Source organism: Mesoplodon bidens (genome assembly GCF_964165515.1).
Source record: "Mesoplodon bidens genome assembly, chromosome: 4".
NCBI lineage: Eukaryota > Metazoa > Chordata > Mammalia > Artiodactyla > Ziphiidae > Mesoplodon > Mesoplodon bidens.
Genome location: NC_138160.1, coordinates 20,919,208 through 20,939,128, shown reverse-complemented (window position 1 = coordinate 20,939,128; position 19,921 = coordinate 20,919,208).

Sequence of the window (19,921 nt, the reverse complement as noted above, 5' to 3'; positions counted from 1 at the left end):
AAGATATCACACAAAATCCCCACAATCCTCTTTAAAACGTTTCAGATCGTGATATGCTTTGTCAAGAAGCCATTTCTCTTACATTAATTCTTAGACTGACAAAGATTAGTAAATAGTCGTATCTGATATGGTCTACTTGTAAATTATTCCTGTTAAAACAAAGACAAATGTAGTTTATTCTTTGATTTTTCTATAAAATTACCTATTTCCTATTAGTCCCTTATTAAATATCTGTTGAATATATGATTATATTAGCATAAGAATGGAGGTAAAACAAAAAAAATAACAGTGGTAAGTAGTAATGAAATTGTACTTAATATCTGTTTGTTTTTGTAAATTACAGAAGGAAAAATTCAGATGGAGGCATTACCTGTTTTTTAGGTAACAGAATATTGCTTAGGATATAGAGAGGAGCTATTATTTTTTTTTTTTTTTTGCCTTTTATTTAACATTGTAGTTACATAAACACATATGCTTGGAGAGGGAAACAGTGATCATCTTCAAATGTTCTAGTACTTTTCTGTCAAGAATGCTTACAGGTTAGGAAATACCAAACATTAAGTCACTAATAGCATCATCCTTAGTTAAGAAATATAAGGAAATTTCCCTCTAGATTTGACTCACGAATCTGATCATAAAATAAATTGACCAGGAAGTACTTAAGCAGTGCCACACAGTGGAAGCATTCTGTTAATTTGGATTATATATGGATGAAACTCTGAAAAGCTATGTACATCTAGGGTTCTACTGCTGAAGTATCAGTTGTTGGGTGCATAGTCTCTACAGACATGGAAAGATTTCCAGTTTAAAGTCAGGCAACTAAAATGATTTCATGCAAGTTCTGAGGAAATCATGAATGTTACAGCATATTGTTCTCCATTGTATTAGAACATGTATCCAAAATTTTGAGAAATCAGATTCTATTTTATGAACACTCCCAGAGATCATCTCCCTGGCATTCAAAGAAATTGATGTGATTTACCCTTTTATATTTTGGTCAAAAAATATATTTAGGGGCTTCCCTGGTGGCGCAATGGTTGAGAGTCCGCCTGCCGATGCAGGGGACACGGGTTCGTGCCCTGGTCCGGGAAGATCCCACATGCCACGGAGCGGCTGGGCCCGTGAGCCATGGTCGCTGAGCCTGCGCGTCCGGAGCCTGTGCTCCGCAACGGGAGAGGCCACAACAGTGAGAGGCCCATGTACAGCAAAAAAAAAAAAATATATATATATATATATATTTAGACCTGGTAGAAGGGGAAAGAATATAAAGGGTTATAAAAGATATAGAAATATCCTTGCAGGCCTCCCAAACTATAAATTCTGATCTTTATTCTGTTCCTCTTTATATTTAAACTTTGAGGCATTTCTCACAGTTTCTGATCAAACAAATTTCTTCCTTCTTGCTTTTGAATATAGATATGTAGTTTATATTTTTATTAATTTTTAATATCATTTCAGAAATGCATTGGATTTGATGCACAAAGGAGAGATAATGATACTCAGCTCACCTTTCTGAAAATAATAATTCCTGGAAAGATTCCAGAATTTGATGAATGTCATAAACTATGACTGCTTGGATAGGGATATGTATGTGTTAAAACCAGTTTTAATCTGGTTTTATCCTAAGCCTATCATTTCAGAGGCATCTTTTCACAGCTCCATCTCTTGGTATTTTAACACACTCCCAAATTGACTCAGCATAGGTGTGTTTTGAAGTACAAAGCGATGTTGCTGAATTTCATATAACACTAATGTCCATGGATGTAATCTTGGTTGGAAAGAGAGAAATTACTAATTAAAAAGAGTTTATTCTTTTCATAGCTAGTTGACTTAATTATTGACATCTATGCTTTTCAGGGGATCTTGACTGTTTTATGTTCGATTTAAAGCAAATATGTTGGGCTTCCCTGGTGTCGCAGTGGTTGAGAGTCCGTCTGCTGATGCAGGGAACATGGGTTCGTGCCCCGGTCCGGGAAGATCCCACATGCTGCAGAGCGGCTGGGCCCGTGGCCATGGCCGCTGAGCCTGTGCGTCCGGAGCCTGTGCTCCACAACGGGAAAGACCACAACAGTGAGAGGCCCGCATACCGCAAAAAAAATAAATAAATAAAAATAAATAAATAAAATAAAATAAAATAAAGCAAATATGTTTTGTACTTTTAAGCCAGCAAGACAAACGAATTTCTGTATCTAATGAAATAAGATCTATTGCTCTAATATATATGTGAAACAGAGGATGTGCAACTGACCACATTTTAAGAAGGTTATTTGCTCTTCATATCAGAATACATTTGGGGACCAACTCTGAACAATAACTTGTCCCCTGAGGTTCCTGGAATCTTGCTTTTTTATTAGTGAAAAGTCCTGACAAATTGGGATGCAGAGAAGCATCTCCCACTTAAACACTTTTCACATTTGTTATTTTCTCTCTGTGTCTGAGACTAGTCAAGTTGTCAGCCACAGATGAAAACAGACTTCCCTTTATGTAATGATTTCTAGGATCCTAAAAACAGTAAGTATCCCTGCTTGCCAGTATATGAGGAGCTAACTATAGTTTTCTTTTAGAATCACAGTGTGAAAGTTAATATTAACTGGACTATGCTACAGTTCCTATTAAAGACACCTAACAAGGAACCACTTAAATCTGTTGTGGGGAAATTGACCCAAACACTCAGGATGCATAATACATACATCAGAAAAAAAGCTGCTTCAAAAGATTCCCAGATATGAACTGATAGAGATTTGTTTCAGCACCATGATGCACTTGGACAGTTAGTAAGTGTTGTGACCACATAATTTATCACCCAAACCTGAACATTTTGGAGAGAATGGGGGCATCATTGACTGTTCTGGAAAACAACCATAATGGAAATGTCTTAGGCAAACTATAATATATGCTCACTAGTTTGTGACTTCACAAAATCTGTCAATAGGACGAGGTTTCTGATGAGCTTAGTGTTTCAACGGGCAGATCCATAAGGTATTGAAGAAATATAACTCAGATCAAGAGTTTTAGGTCAAAGTTACTTTTACAACATGATCTTGTTCTACAGGTACAATGCTGGAGCTACTCAATACAGATTAACTTGGAAAAACTTGGCTACTCAGAGTATACAAGACTAAGTTTGCCCCTTAGATTCTTCTTAGATCTATTTGGTTTGATCCAGTAGTGTAAAACTGTGTGTGTGTGTGCTCACACATGTGTATGTTAATTAGTAGATACACATACAGTAATGAGCAGAGATTTTCTTGTTCTGAAACTACTTGATTAGTAAGAAAATAAAACCCCAGACGTGGCACTTCTTAACTCTATGATCCACTTAACTAATGTAACTAACTTAACTAATTGACCTATATGGGAACACACATTAATATTGCTTAATAAATATTTTGTTATGGTGCCATAATATTTGGGATGTTTTGTTAGAAAATGTATATTGTTCCAAATATATTACAATAATTAAAAAAACTGATTTGCTAAACTTGATTTTATCATACTATTTATATTTAAGCAAGTGACAAATAATGAGTACTATTTCCAAATGTTGCACATATGCACAAATTCTACTACATATAAACCTAAATTATAGATGAATCTTTTACTTCTACCACCCACTGCCAAAATATTTTTTTAAAGAAATCCCCATCCGGGCTTCCATGGTTGTGCAGTGGTTAAGAATCCGCCTGCCAATGCAGGAGACAAAGGTTCGAGCCCTGGTCTTGGAAGATCCCACATGCTGCAGAGCAACTAAGCCCATGCATCACAACTACTGAGTCTGTGTGCCACAACTACTGAAGCCCATGCACCTACAGCCCATGCTCTGCAACAAGAGAAGCCACAGTAATTAGCCCACGCACCGCAACGAAGAGTAGCCCCTGCTCACCACAAATAGAGAAAAGCCTGCATGCAGAAATGAAGACCCAATGCAGCCAAAGATAAATAAAATTAAATAAATAAATTTATATATAAAAAAAAAGAAATCCTTATCCAAGTTGGTTAAAATTCTATGACATTTTACGTAGATTAGGTATCCCAAATTATGGGTCCAGGAAACTCAGTCTTAGGTGCAACTGAGATTTAACATGGCTTTTTGTCTAAAATAATTATACTTTAATAGGCTGGTTACCTGAAGGAGAATGCGTGTGAAAGTATCCTTACCTCCTTTTAGAGTGTAAAAATTATTGTTCTGTTCAGAGCACATTTTAATAAGATAGAGGGCCAATCTAACAGTTACTGGTTTTACTTTGGAATTTTTATATATATAATAAGTTTAAAGCTATTTATAAAACATACTTGTGATATTTTATAGCTCAATGTATTTTTCCCAGTTGTCCCAGTTAACCTATAATTGTGTAACAAAAATGCTTGAGATGAAATCAATTACTTTTGAAGGAGATTAATCAAAGTAAAGTTTATTTACTTTACAAATTAAATGGGTATTTTGATGTGCAAATTTATATTAAAGTTACTTAACTCAATTTTTATTTTTTTATCTTCATTATTATAATAGGAAGTTTAGGTTATATATAATGTCTTTATAGGTTTAGGTATTTTGAAATTTAATTATGCATTTTCCCTCTTTACAACATATATTATGACCTAGTTAAGTTTGTTTAGAAAAGCTATAATCATTTAGTAAATGCCAATCGTTTTAGTTTATTTTTTGCATAAGTATGTTAATTAAAGATATAATATTTTTCCTTTTTGTTTTCTTTTCATCAATGTGAAAAATGCACTTTGATACAAGGTACAAAATTAGAATAAGATAGATTACAGACTGAAATGGATTGTAAATCAACTTCTGTACTGTGAATATTTTATAACAGGCATTTGCAAACTAAAAAAACCTGACATTTATATAGCAATGTATGCATAATTTCCCTCTTATATGTCATTTCCCTGAGATGAAAGTAATTTTAAAATGCAAGGTCAAAGAAATGATTACCCCCTAACAAATAATAATAGGAGTTATGAAAGAGTATCAGGAAGCAATATGGCATTTTCTTATTCTGTAGAGCATTTAATATCTAGTGTACACTTTCAGATAAGACTAGGAAAGTTGAGGTAGGAAATCTTTGCTGTAATATGGAGATAACTTCAAGGCAGATAAATTGTTCCATTGATTTAATGGCTGTTTTATTTCCTGGCCCAAACACAGTTGGAGCTGTACTTGTAGGACTGCAGTATCTCCTATATCTGATAAATGGTATGACCAGGACAACCTCAGTCTCAGCAGGAGAGACACTGAACAAATTGTCAGCATGATTTACATACAAGTTGTCAACAGCATCTGGGTCGCTCTGTGAAAGAATGATGGGTAACAGATGTTCTCGGAAATGCTACCATCTGCCCTTTCTCAAAATACATCCCCTGTGAATGCATTTGAATGGATACCACAGCGATACCTTTCTTTTGAATAACTTAAACATCCTCCATATTTCACTGTTACTTGTGACCATCACAAAAGCAAATGGGCTTAAGAGTGTAAATGCAATCAGGCTAAGTAAGCAGTTAGGTCCTTGAAAGTTCTTTTAAATTTAGTCACATAGTTTGGAAAGAGAATGTTTGATGACTCTCTAGTGGGTATGCTGGAAAAATTGTATCAGGAGGTCAGGAACTCCACTTGTGCATATCTGTTGAATGAAGTCACACTACTGTATTATTTTATTAATGATTTGTTTAAACTCTGCAGTGCTTCCATAACATTTTAAAACTTTTGCTCTACAATTATAATAATATAACAAGAAGAATATAAAATTCAATAAATTGACACCTGCATACACCTGTTGCATAGATATAAACTCAGCAGTCTATCAATGTGTTGAAGGTTAAGTGTGCAATGGTTGATCAGTATTAGCAATAGTTACAAATGTAGCCCCTTTCTTAATCCTTTTCTCCTCAATATGAATTATTTTTTAAGCAAAGTGTTTCTTTTCTCTGTAGAAATGGTGATAAAAAAGGTGTTTGCTGGACTTGGAACCCTATGTGAAATGAAGAATTCCTCAGAATTTAACTGTATTTTAAAAACCTACTAAACAGTTTTATATACTGAATTATTAATAAGAATTTTTTTGTAAACATACAGTTAGTGCAAGAAAGCATTCACAAAATTTTCTTCTCTGTGGATTTAAGTCATATTTCTAATCTTGATGTATAAACTCCTTATGCTGGTGATGATAATACACGTATTAAAAATAAGATAATAGAGGTTCATTCTAACAGGCATTTAACAATATATATGAAAACGATATAGACTTTGCTTAGTTTATTATACCTTACTATTATAATGATCCTGAGGAATTTTAAGAACTGAATGCCTTTCAAACATTAAATGATACCTTATTTATGTTTTACATTTTATTACATTTAAATATATCAAGATTCTCCTACAAATTTGTTAGAGATGACAATATTATGGTAACCAGAATATTAAGTTCATGAAAGTAACAATCTTAATAATCATTCTGAGTAAAAAGAAATATATGTTTCTTTGGGGTTGAATATGTCACGTGAGAAGATTAGACTAACCTGAGAGTGGAGTCGTCTACCCTCAGATTTACAGAGGACCCTCACGGTTAGTCAAAATCTTGATATTAAAATAATTAAATTAAACACACACATGCACTCATTCAAATAGAAAAATAATAGCCAGCTGATATGTAGGAACATACATTTGAACCCCTGAAATGGGGGTTAGTCAATTCTCTTCTATGTCGGAATTCCAGAAAGAATTGGTCTTCTTAACTTTTATATTTTAATCTAATTTTATCTTCTTAGCTTTTCACCATCATCTTTGATAAAATCTGAGCAGGAGCTGCCAAATTGAATCATGGATTAAAAGGAAGGGTTTAGACACGCTCTCCTCTCCCTTCAGCTAAGGCTTTATAAAAATATAAAGCACCAGAGAATTACTAATGAACTTACATTGTCAAAATTTCATCCCGCTCAGTTCAGCAAACACTTACTGAGGAACTAATGAATACTGTTGGGTGTTACGGAGGACACAATATAAAGATGCAATTCTTATTCACAAATGGTAGGGGTAGTGAGACAAATCTCATATAGATATCCATTGTGGGTGCCATGAAATTTAAAATTACATGAGCTAAAATGTCAATTTAACTTCATAATTAGTTTTTGTTTGTTTGCTTGTTTGTTTTTATCAGCAACAGAGCCAGGAACTTCATGATCATTCATTTGTCTATGAAAAATTTGACTAATTTTTCTATTTTCACCCAGCCATAAGATGAAATTATAAGTGATTTCTTCAATATATACAATTATAGTCTATAGCAGAGGGCAAGGATGGATGTACTTTTATTAGAGATAACATGCAATGTATAGTAGATTGATTGCAATGATGGCCAACATTCTCCACTCTTCTTCCTCATATTCACGTTTTTTGCTATATGACTTTGCAGTTTCTCTTACTAAAAAACTTGAGTCTCTTTGCCCAGTCCCGAATTCTGAGTTCAGTCATGTAACTCACTTAGGCCAACGGTATGTTAAAATATGTGATGCATAAAGAGGCTTGAAAATGTGTGTTCATTTTCTCTCTTGTTTCTCTTGGAATGACATAAGAATATGCCCATGTTTACCTACTGGAGGATGACAGACAACACAGTCTCCCCAGGAGAGGTTATTTTAGGTTATCTGAAGGTCAGGTCAGCTAACCTATAAACATGTAGGTAAGCCCTACCTAGATCAAAAGATGAAATGAACTTGCACGATTGAAATCAGTGGAATCCCCCAGATGTGTGAGTTAAATAAATGTTTAATGATATATGTCACTGAGATTTTATGATTCTTTTCTACATAGCATAATTGTGGTAGTAGGTAACTAATGCACAAATGTGCAAAGTTATTTTTGTTTGTTTTTGGGTTTTTTTTTTGACCAGCATAAGATTAAAAGAAATGTGATTTGAACGGATGTACTTAGAAAGGCATGCATCTTTCATTTAACTCAAGAGCCAATCATATCCTATTGTTGTGTACCTGTCCCAAATCAGACATTTATTTTATTTGCCTGAATTTTGTAAACTTTTACTTTTATAGCTCTTGATCTTTAAGGGTATTTATAAAATATTCATTCTTTGGAAATTGTAAAGCACTTGACACAGACTGTGATTTTACAAATCTAGTTGTCCATGAGCTAAAGTGTCTCTGGCTTACCTGCCAAATAAAATATTTCAAGAATAGTCACTCAGATACAGTTCATGCTGTTAACTTTTATTGTAGGATTTGCTAATTGTCAGGACCAATGTCATAGAGAAAACCCAGAGAATGCACATTGTAGCATTTTAAACAGTAAAAGAAGAAAGTAAAGAAAAAGAAAACAAGCAATACCTGTCTCATTGTAATAATATTGAACAATTTTTTATAATTAAATATTGTTTTCAGTAATCAAGATCTAGGTCTGAAATTGAGAAGATTATTTAACTTATTACAATTTTTTCCAAATATGATTAAAAAGTTCAGGTAGTTTTATTAATTTGTATTTAGGTAGTTAAATTATTTCATGTCCATTCATTAATATTTTGAACAATTTCCTCTTCTAAAATGTTATGTTAGATGATAGTATATCAAGCTAACAGACAGTCATAAACATACTGCACAGATAAATTTCCAGTATTTTATGTGTTACAAAGCCCATCACAAATAGTTCCTTTCCAAAGCACGTTTTCCTGAAGTGTTCTAAACTTCACTGGTTCTTTTTTCCATTGTATTCCTCTATTCTTTATTCTTTCATTTGGAATATATATTTATATACTGAGTACATACCATGTACTTGACCTTTGTAATACCAAGCTGTAAATGCCCCCTGCCTACAAGAAGGCTTTAGTCTGGTTAGGAGGTAGATTTTAAGCAAATTAAGTCCTACCAACCTTATCTAAGTCAGATATCTTGCATTGCTATTTATGGAGGCCTGCCTTTCACTCAGTCATACACTTGATTATCAACTCCTCAAGGCTAGTACCTGTACTTTACATCTCTGTACTTTTAACCACAGAATTCAGCTGTTCAATGAATTCCAAAGCCCTAGAACGGTGCATGACATGCAGTAGCTCCCTTGTAGGACGCACCTCTGGAACCCAGAGTTCACATCCTCTGGCCCCTTTGATTTTACCTGCTGTTGTGATACATATGCCCTAACTCTCTGCTGTCTGCCCTGGCATCTTCTCCAAAACTACAGGAACTCACTCAGCCTGGAAAAGCATCCTCTGGATTGTGGAAGAGTTATTGTCAGTGGGGAGAGTGCTCAAACAATTGGGGAAGGGAGTTAGTGAATAGATATTACAATTCTCTTGTGCAATGTACAATTCTAGGAGGCATTTTCATTATGCTTCTCAGAAAGTAAAAGGGGACCCAAATTGGTGCTGTCAATAGCAACTACATAGTAAAAATACCCTCCTAAGATGCCTTTTCTTCTTCTCTTACTTCCACTCCCTTATGTGTTGCTCTAGTTTGCTGGGTTCACCTCCACCTGCCTGCACCCAAATTTCTCTCTGTTTTCAGGGGAAACCAACTAAGTCACCTCCTTATAAATACTCATTGATAAATAAATGGGTCCCCATTGTATAGCAACATCCTTTACAGAAGGATGTTGAAGGAATCTAAACATGTTGAGGAAGCTAAAGGAATGTCTTCAGACAATAATGCCACTGTCACCTTCTAAACCCAAAGTTCCATTAAGTCCATGATTCACTGGTCAAATTATTAGATTATAAATTTAATTTGGAGTATGAAACTGAGTGAACTCAGTTGTTTTTAACTATTAAGACAACTATTATGAACTCCCTTTACTGGCTATATAAAGTTAAAAAAAAAGATGGCTAAATAATTAATAAAATCTGTGCACTTGAACTGAACTGAGGATCTAAAATGGAAAAATAAATTTCACATCAAAGATTTAGCAATATTACTCTTAATCTCTGTCAAGTGAGAAAGATCTAGGGCCCTACTTGTTTTCCTTACTACGAATTTCTAGAGTAAAACATTTCAAATGATGTAACAATGAAGAGAATAAATTATATATGGTTTGTTAAAATTAAAGTGATAAATATTGACATCATGCTGAATTATGTCATTTACAGGAAATGTGGTTCTGGGTGAAAATTGTTTTCACTTATATCTTGCTGATTACTGAGAGTTATTGTTCTTATCACTTAAAAATGATGAAAATGACTTCAATAGATATTTCTAATTATTGTCTTACAATGAGATATTAGAAATTCCAAGTTATATGTGATTTTTTTTAAATTTAGTTTCTGTGCATATTTTTGCATTTCTGGCTTTCTCATGTTTAGTATAGATACAATCTTCTATTATGAAGAAAAGGTATTTTTATAGGTCTTCATTTTTATAGAATTTGAGAGTAATTATAATCAAATGTTTAGATCATAATTAACATCAGGTTTATTGTGTATAAATTATAATTTAATGAAATAATCACAAAAACTAAATTATTATTACCCTTCATATAATTCAATGTATTCATATTTATTTTTATTTTAAAAAATCATTATTTTCACTTCTCAATTTCCTTTCATTATTAGTGTGTTTCTAGAACTCCAAGCATTCTTACAAATAATTTGTTTTAGTATCCTTATTCTTTGATTATACATAAATTATATACATGCTTATTAAAATGTTAGAATTTTATCACATATTAGATATAAATTTATCAAAATATTGCTTTTAAGTTACAAAAGGGAATTGATAGCAAAATTTTTTGCCACCATGAATTAGTTGAATATTTTCCCATATTAAAAATACTGTGAGACATTTCTTAAAAACACATGCACACATGCAATTAAAAATATTGTTTTATGGTTAAATATTATATAACAGTCAAGATATTTTTATTATCAAAGGAAATGTAGTTTTATATTTTGTATTCTTACTATATCATACATACTTCTTATGCTTCTAAATTACATTTATTATTACCATTTTACACGACTATAGGTAATTCCATCCAGTTGAGTTATTATAATATAACTTGCTGCATATATTCAAATATATAGGCTTACTTAAAAATTTTGCTGGTATATAATATTTCATATAATTTTTCATCTGCAGAATAAATTTGCTTAGATGCATTTACAGAAAAGGGCTTAATATGTAAAAAGTATATTTCATATCACATTGGCTACCAAAGTATTGTGAAAGCTAATACTTTCATCAGTCTATAATTGTATAAGTTCTATTATAATTGTTTCTACAAATATATGTTTTCCTTATTTTCTCTAAAAATTGTCCTCTCTATCTTTATTCTCTCGTTTGTTTAATTTGCCACAATGTTGAAATACTCTTTCTATTTTTAATTTAAAATGAGCATTTAATTTCTTAAATAGTCCATCTGTATCTTTGAGTATCCTAATACATATTACCTTGTATAATATTCTAGAAATTTACCAGTTACCTGTATTTTGCAAGATGCTATATTAAACCATTCATAGCTTGAACACTGCATTTCTGTGTGAAACTTAGTATGTTTATGTTATGGATATAAATCTGATTTTGAAAAAGTAATTAAAAAGTTAAGGTGAGTATTTTATTTTGGGGAATACAGATATGAAGAGAAGGTTTCTGAAGAATTGAATAAATAATACTTAATATTCAATAGACAATAAAATTTAATATTATAGCAAAGTGGAAATTTCTAACAATGTGCCCTGGTTTACAGTACTAAAGTAATATTTCTTTGGAACCAATATGGGAAGTTTTATATGATATGAAATCGATCATAAAAAATTTATAGATCAATTGTAAGATAAACCACATAGAACATAAAATTCTTAAAGGATAAAAATATTTAAAGTTTCATTTTTTAAAAAGGTAATTTATTTATTTATTTTTGCCTGAGTTGGGTCTTCGTTGCTGCGTGCGGGCTTTTCTCTAGTTGTGGCGAGCAGCGGTGCATGGGCTTCTCATTGCGGCAGCATCTCTTGTTGCGGAGCACGGGCTCTACGCACATGGGCTCTAGGCACGTGGGCTTCAGTAGTTGTAGCTCGCGGGCTCTAGAGTGCAGGCTCGGTAGCTGTGGTGCACGGGCTTAGTTGCTCCGTGACATGTGGAATCTTCGAGGACCAGGGCTCAAAACCGTGTCCCTTGCATTGGCAGGCAGATTCTCAACAACTGCACCACCAGGGAAGCCCCCAGAGTTTCATTTTTGAGGCACAAAAGTAACACAAGTGTGGCAGACAATTTTCTTTATTCTTGACATTTATTTACTTACATAATAATATTAATTGTCTGTTCCTCTTTTAAATAAATGGCTTATTTGCTGCTAATTAGAGAAAGTACATTTATTTTACCAATTACATTTTAAGGTTTGAAAATATATCTGTTTTTTCATTTTATAAATGCCAAGGAAATGATTTTAGCTTTATTTTAGTAAGCTGTACTTTAACCTGTTTCTCTAATTTCATAAAATCTAGAATTTTAGAAACAGATTAATAATACTTTTTTTCTGTAGCATGTATATATATTTTTCATATTGATATGGATATACATGTAACACCTTAAATTTAAGATTCTATTATAAATATATTTTTTGTTTGATTTGTTTCATTTGAAATGTGCATTTCATTGTCAATATTTTACACAGTGTACATATGTGTAAATTTTTTTATGCTTTTCCATCTCTGACAATTTAGTTTTTACTTTTAGTTGATAAGGAACTATTTAGTAGCATCATGTGGTTGTTTTGATATTATATACAGTATTTCTCAAATTTTTTTCAATAAGTTAGTCATCTTAAAGCTAATCTATTTCAGTATTGCTATAGACTGAATGATTGTGTCACCCCAAATCTCGTATGTTGAAACTTAACCTCTAATGTGATTGTATTTGGATGAGGGGCCTTTGGGAGGTACTTAGGTCACAAGGGCAGAGACCTCATCAAGAAGGTTCGGGTCCTTTATGAGACCCCAGGGAACTTCTCCACCATGTGAAGACAGCAAAAATGCTGGTCTTTGAACCAGGAAGTCAGATCTCACCAGACATCGAATCAGTCAGTGCATTGATCTTGAGCTTCCCAGCCTCTAGAACTGTGAGAAATCAATTTCTGTTGTTTATAAGCCACCCTTTCTATGTTATTCTGTTAGAGAATCTTGAACAGACTAAGACAAGTACCTATAGATTTAAATTTTCTTTTAACTTCCATATTGTATTTACAAATATAAATTGACCTTAGTTTAATTAGCCAGTTTTTACTATGTACATATAAGATTTTTTTTCAATTTAATTGTTATAATTATTATAAACAATTCATTGATTAGTGCATTTTTGTACATTTTTTCATTTGGTTCTTGAGGGAGTATGCTTTGTTGTTGTTTTTTTTCCCCCCCTTTTTTTTTTTAGATTACTACCAAATTGCCTTCCAAATTAGTGATAGTATTATACTCCTACAGCAGTAAATAACTGTGCTTGTTTTCTAATTCTTTGGACAAATGATTTGATCAAAATGTTAAAATGATGTCCATCTAATGGTTGGCAAAATTGTTTATTTTTGTAACTTGTTATTCATGTATTATTATGATGGAAAACAATTTCTGATGTTCATCAGTCATTTGTGGATTTTTTCCTAATATGTATGACTGGCTTTTAGTCTTAATTTTGATCTAGACAAACATATCTGTATTTTTCTTTACAAATTTTGTATATTTGGAAATCTTCCTTCACCCTAGGATACAAACATAATATTCTTGTTGTTCTTTTTTATTTGCAGTATGTTTGGCTCTAGTTAGTTTTATATTTATAAAGTGTTCAGCTTTAGCATTTCTTTTTTGGGGTAATATACATTTTCACAGAAAATAATATGGTTTGAAGATTATTGGAATAACAACTCCATGGGACTCTTATTTTAAAATTATTCTTTTACATATAATTTGCTGGATAATCTGTGCTTCTCTAATTTTTGTTATTTTTAAAAATACTTTTTGTACTTTAATCTGATTAATTCCTTAAGATGAATTCCTTGGAGTAGATACTACTGATTAAAATGCTATGTATATTATAAATGTTGACACATAATGGATGGTGGCAGAGTCTTCAATAACTCTGTCCAGTTCCACAGGGAATAAGTAAGACTTACTCATAAATTCACAAAAACATTAATTCCCTATGAGGGATAAGGCATTTGAGCCTATGTGAAGGTGATGCAATTTTAACACATACACTCTGGGGTGGGCAGGTGGAGACAGGCAGGGAGTTGAGACAAACAAGTTTTAATCTCAGCAGAGGTTTGAGGATCAGTTAAAGAATTAAATAATTCTCTGCCACATAGTAGCTGTGTGATCTTGGGAAAGACACTGCTCCCCTTGACCTTCAACTTCCTCATTGTTATATGGGAATGTTGAGGAAAGAGTTAATAAAATCCTTTTTCTTACTTTATAGACCTATATGTTCCTATCCCTATTGTGCTTATCCTATAAAGGTGGGATGCCAGCTGTATTACTAGGCAGCATTGTTTATAGTAAACATGACCTCAAATAGGTAATGACATCAGGACAAGAAAGCTATGCATGGACCATAAACAATTAGTGGGAAGTCAAAGCATTGGGATTGCCCCAAGGGCAGTGAATCTTGTAACTGGGCATTGCCCTTGTTAGGATCCTGAAAGCCTTACCCATGATACTGTCAGAGGAGCTATTAATTCTTATTTGAGACAAGGGGCTGCCAAGCCAAGGAGGTCTCACCCTTTGTGGTCTACTTTTCTTGCACCTATGTTATCATATGGGCACACAAGAAAATTGCTGGAGGGTTGTGTGGTCTCTCAAGAGAACTCTCCGATGAAAAGCCCCTACTGACATATGTCCTTCCATCCTTCTAGGTGAAGCCAGTGCCAAGTACTGTCGCTTTGGGTCTTACAAGTCTAATTGATTGGTTGAGCCTAAGAAAACTCAGGCAGGTTTTTGCAGGAGGTAACAACAATAACCACCTCAAGGAACTGGGAAGAATAATAAATGAAATAATACAAATAGAGCTGCTGGCACAGGGTCAGGTACCTTCTCTACATTCCAGAAAGGATACCTGTGATTAGGTTCTTCTCCTCGTCTTTTCCTTGGTAAAGACCTGCCTCTGGCTTCCAGTGTGAATCGTCAAATTCTTTTTCTCTCTTTTTTGCTTTTCCTTTTCCCCCTCCTTTCTCCCTTTGGGGGAGTCCCCAAGGGTCCTGCAGCCACTTCCAGCTTTTGATGAGGACTTGGGCCAATGATATAACTTCTTGTTTGAACAGTGTTCCTGGAGCGAATAACAGATACCCCAACCCTGCTGGTACTTATACATGGTACCTGCATTAACAATTTAAAGACATTCCTTAAAATAAAACCCCAAATATAAATGGCAAAAATTCCCATTTAAATGATTCTGTGCCGAAACTTTTATTTGGCTATCATATAAAGTTCTATTTCAAATGCAAGGGAGATCCAAAGAACACCTTTTGTGAATACTATGGTCATCTCTCAAGATACTCTTTCTAAAATATCAGATTTGTGTGTCTTGTTTGACTCAGTGGAGTTTTCTGTATGAACACAACCATTAGATTGATGATCCAGAAAGTGCTTAAGTGTTAATCACTTTGGTAATGTAACCACTGAATGGTCATTAATTCTCAGCTGTACTTGCACAGAAAATAAATGATTCCAACTTTAGGATCTAATCTCACATTAGCCAAGTCATATATATGAACATGGATAAATAGAAGTAAGGGAAAATGAGTGGAAAGAGAACTATCTACTGTGATAGATAGTTCTATCCACAATGAGGATGGATAGATGAATATTAGATACAGAGATATGAATATAGATATAGATTCAGACAGGTAGATAATAGTAGATTCAACTGGCCTATTTAAAGCATTGTCTGTTTATTTATTAACATCAAGAATGTGACTGCCAAACAGATCATGTTCTTTCTTCAGTTGTTTAGTGTATTTTCTTTCTGAAGTTAGGCTACCTTGGAAGCCACGTTCAAATTACAAAGATTCTTTGTGAGTATGGAATCATGGGAGGAGAGACTATCTTCATCCACATCTTTACAGAGAATTCCTTGAGGTAATCACATAGATGGTTAAGCACATCCGTTGATATGGGTTTTTCTATTTTGACTTCCAGAGCTCAACCTAAATTCCATTATATCCAGGTTATTGGAGGTGAGGTTCAATGTAATGCCTTTGTAACAATAGCACTAGCTTGATGAGCATATTATTTATCAAACATGAGAAGTCAGCTGCAAAAACTAGAGGTTATCTTGGTCTGATCAGGTTTCCATTATAAGGGAATTATGGCAATGTTACTTTTCATCATTTTTTTAAAAGATCTGCAATAATGTCACCATGAAGATGCTGAATAACTAAGACTTTGTTTCACTTCTAAAGTGAGTTGTATGTGCTTCTGTGTATTTTTCTCTTATCTCTCTTCTTCTTTCACATCTCTTGCCTTAAGTTAAAAGAAAATTTTTGCTAAATTGCATTTTTAAATAAATAGATGTTCTTTGTTTAATATTCTAATGCATAAAAACTTGAAAACTCAATGTTTATTTCTCTTCAACATTAAGGTCATACTTTGTCTTTCACCTTTTTATGTCTTTGAGAAATATTGTCTTCTGCAGCTCTCAGTATCATTATGATATAATTTCCTTAATGGCAAAATTTCACAGACTATTTAATTTTCAGTATAAGCCAAATATCAGAAAAATTGTTAATTATTGTATCTTTCTATTTCTTGATTTCTTTATATACAATTTGTCTTTTAAATTTATATTTTACTCATTTAAAATTGTTGGGCTAGATTATACTCAACAATAATATTTTTCTTATTTATCCTATAAGATGTCAGTATAGCAAATTCATAATATGAAAAATAATATTAATTGCAGTGACCACGTTTTTAATGTTAACTACATATTCTGGCATTGTGCTAAATACTACATATATAATATTTATAAATGTATATATTTAATATTACAAAAAGCAGTGAGATAGATGAGGTTATAACCAATATTTAGATAAGGAAACCCAGATTAAACACAGACTAAGTAAGTACGTATCTTGAATTACAAAATCAATATACTGCAAAAACTGTCCTGTGTGATATTTATGGCAGGCTCTAAATCATTAGGGCATGCTAACTCCATTCACAGGTCTTAGTGACCAATAAATAGGTCCCTTTAAAATGTGCATTGATATAAGAATATATAGTATAGTAGCTTGAAATCATTTATTCAGAAACACCAAAATTCTGAGAGCTAATTTTGCCTCAGTATTGTATAACCCAATATTACACTGCTATAATATGCTCCTCAATCCAAAAGAAATACAATATTTTAAACTTTCCACTATTTTTCATCATTTGAATCTTCTTCTGTGTTAAGACAAAAAGGAAGGGCAAATTTATTTTCGGTGACATGAATAGAATCACATATCAATTCTCATATTTGCAGTGTACAGAGAGCAAAGACAATGAGTTTTATTTAGAATGTAAGCAATCAAAGAGACATCAAATTGATACTTGGCCTTCGAGTGTTCACATCACAACAACTATGCCAAATAGAACTGCTACTTAAAACTTTTTGATGAAATTGTATAAAAAGGAAACTATTCTGGATATTCTTTTTTTTTTTTTTTTAGTATTACTTAACATTTTATTTTAATCTTTTTTTTTTTGCTTTATAACAAATTTAATCAGTTATACATATACATATGTTCCCATATCCCCTCCCTTTTGCGTCTCCCTCCCACCCTCCCTATCCCACCCCTCCAGGCGGTCACAAAGCACCGAGCTGATCTCCCTGTGCTATGCGGCTGCTTCCCACTAGCTATCTACCTTACGTTTGGTAGTGTATATATGTCCATGCCGCTCTTTCACTTTGTCACAGCTTACCCTTCCCCCTCCCCATATCCTCAAGTCCATTCTCTAGTAGGTCTGTGTCTTTATTCCTGTCTTGCCCCTATGCTCTTCATGACATTTATTTTTCTTAAATTCCATATATATGTGTCAGCATACAGTATTTGTCTTTCTCTTTCTGACTTACTTCAGTGTGTATGACAGACTCTAGGTCCATCCACCTCATTACAAATAGCTCAATTTCATTTCTTTTTATGGCTGAGTAATATTCCATTGTATATATGTGCCACATCTTCTTTACCCATTCATCCGATGATGGACACTTAGGTTGTTTCCATCTCCGGGCTATTGTAAATAGGGCTGCTATGAACATTTTGGTACATGTCTCTTTTTGAATTATGGTTTTCTCAGGGTATATGCCCAGTAGTGGGATTGCTGGGTCATATGGTAGTTCTATTTGTAGTTTTTTAAGGAACCTCCATACCGTTCTCCATAGTGGCTGTACCAATTCACATTCCCACCAGCGGTGCAAGAGTGTTCCTTTTTCTCCACACCCTCTCCAGCATTTATTGTTTCTAGATTTCTTGATGATGGCCATTCTGACTGGTGTGAGATGATATCTCATTGTAGTTTTGATTTGCATTTCTCTAATGAGTAAAGATGTTGAGCATCCTTTCATGTGTTTGTTGGCAGTCTGTATATCTTCTGTGGAGAATTGTCTATTTAGGTCTTCTGCCCATTTTTGGATTGGGTTGTTTGTTTTTTTGTTATTGAGCTGCATGAGCTGCTTATAAATTTTGGAGATTAATCCTTTGTCAGTTGTTTCATTGGCAAATATTTTCTCCCATTCTGAGGGTTGTCTTTTGGTCTTGTTTATGGTTTCCTTTGCTATGCAAAAGCTTTTAAGCTTCATTAGGTACCATGTGTTTATTTTTGTCTTTATTTCCATTTCTCTAGGAGGTGGGTCAAAAAGGATCTTGCTGTGATTTATGTCATAGAGTGTTCTGCCTACGTTTTCCTCTAAGAGTTTGATAGTGTCTGGCCTTACATTTAGGTCTTTAATCCATTTTGAGCTTATTTTTGTGTATGGTGTTAGGGAGTGATCTAATCTCATACTTTTACATGTCCCTATCCAGTTTTCCCAGCACCACTTATTGAAGAGACTGTCCTTTCTCCACTGTACATTCCTGTCTCCTTTATCAAAGATAAGGTGACCATATGTCCGTGGGTTTATCTCTGGGCTTTCTTTCCTGTTCCATTGATCTATCTTTCTGTTTTTGTGCCAGTACCATACTGTCTTGATTACTGTAGCTTTGTAGTATAGTCTGAAGTCAGGGAGCCTGATTCCTCCAGCTCCATTTTTCGTTCTCAAGATTGCTTTGGCTATTCGGGGTCTTTTGTGTTTCCATACAAATTGTGAAATTTTTTGTTCTAGTTCTGTGAAAAATGCCAGTGGTAGTTTGATAGGGATTGCATTGAATCTGTACATTGCTTTGTGTAGTAGAGTCATTTTCACAATGTTGATTCTTCCAATCCAAGAACATGGTACATCTATCCATCTATTTATATCATCTTTAATTTCTTTCATCAGTGTCTTATAATTTTCTGCATACAGGTCTTTTGTCTCCTTAGGTAGGTTTATTCCTAGATATTTTATTCTTCTTGTTGCAATGGTAAATGGGTGTGTTTCCTTGATTTCACTTTCAGAATTTTCATCATTAGTACATAGGAATGCCAGAGATTTCTGTGCATTAATTTTGTATCCTGCTACTTTACCAAATTCATTGATTAGCTCTAATAGTTTTCTGTTAGCATCTTTAGGATTCTCTATGTATAGTATCATGTCATCTGCAAACAGTGACAGCTTTACTTCTTCCTTTCCGATCAGGATTCCTTTTATTTCCTTTTCTTCTCTGATTGCTGTGGCTAAAACTTCCAAAACTATGTTGAATAAGAGTGGTGAGAGTGGGCAACCTTGTCTTGTTCCTGATCTTAGTGGAAATGGTTTCAGTTTTTCACCATTGAGGACGATGCTGGCTGTGGGTTTGTCATATATGGCCTTTATTATG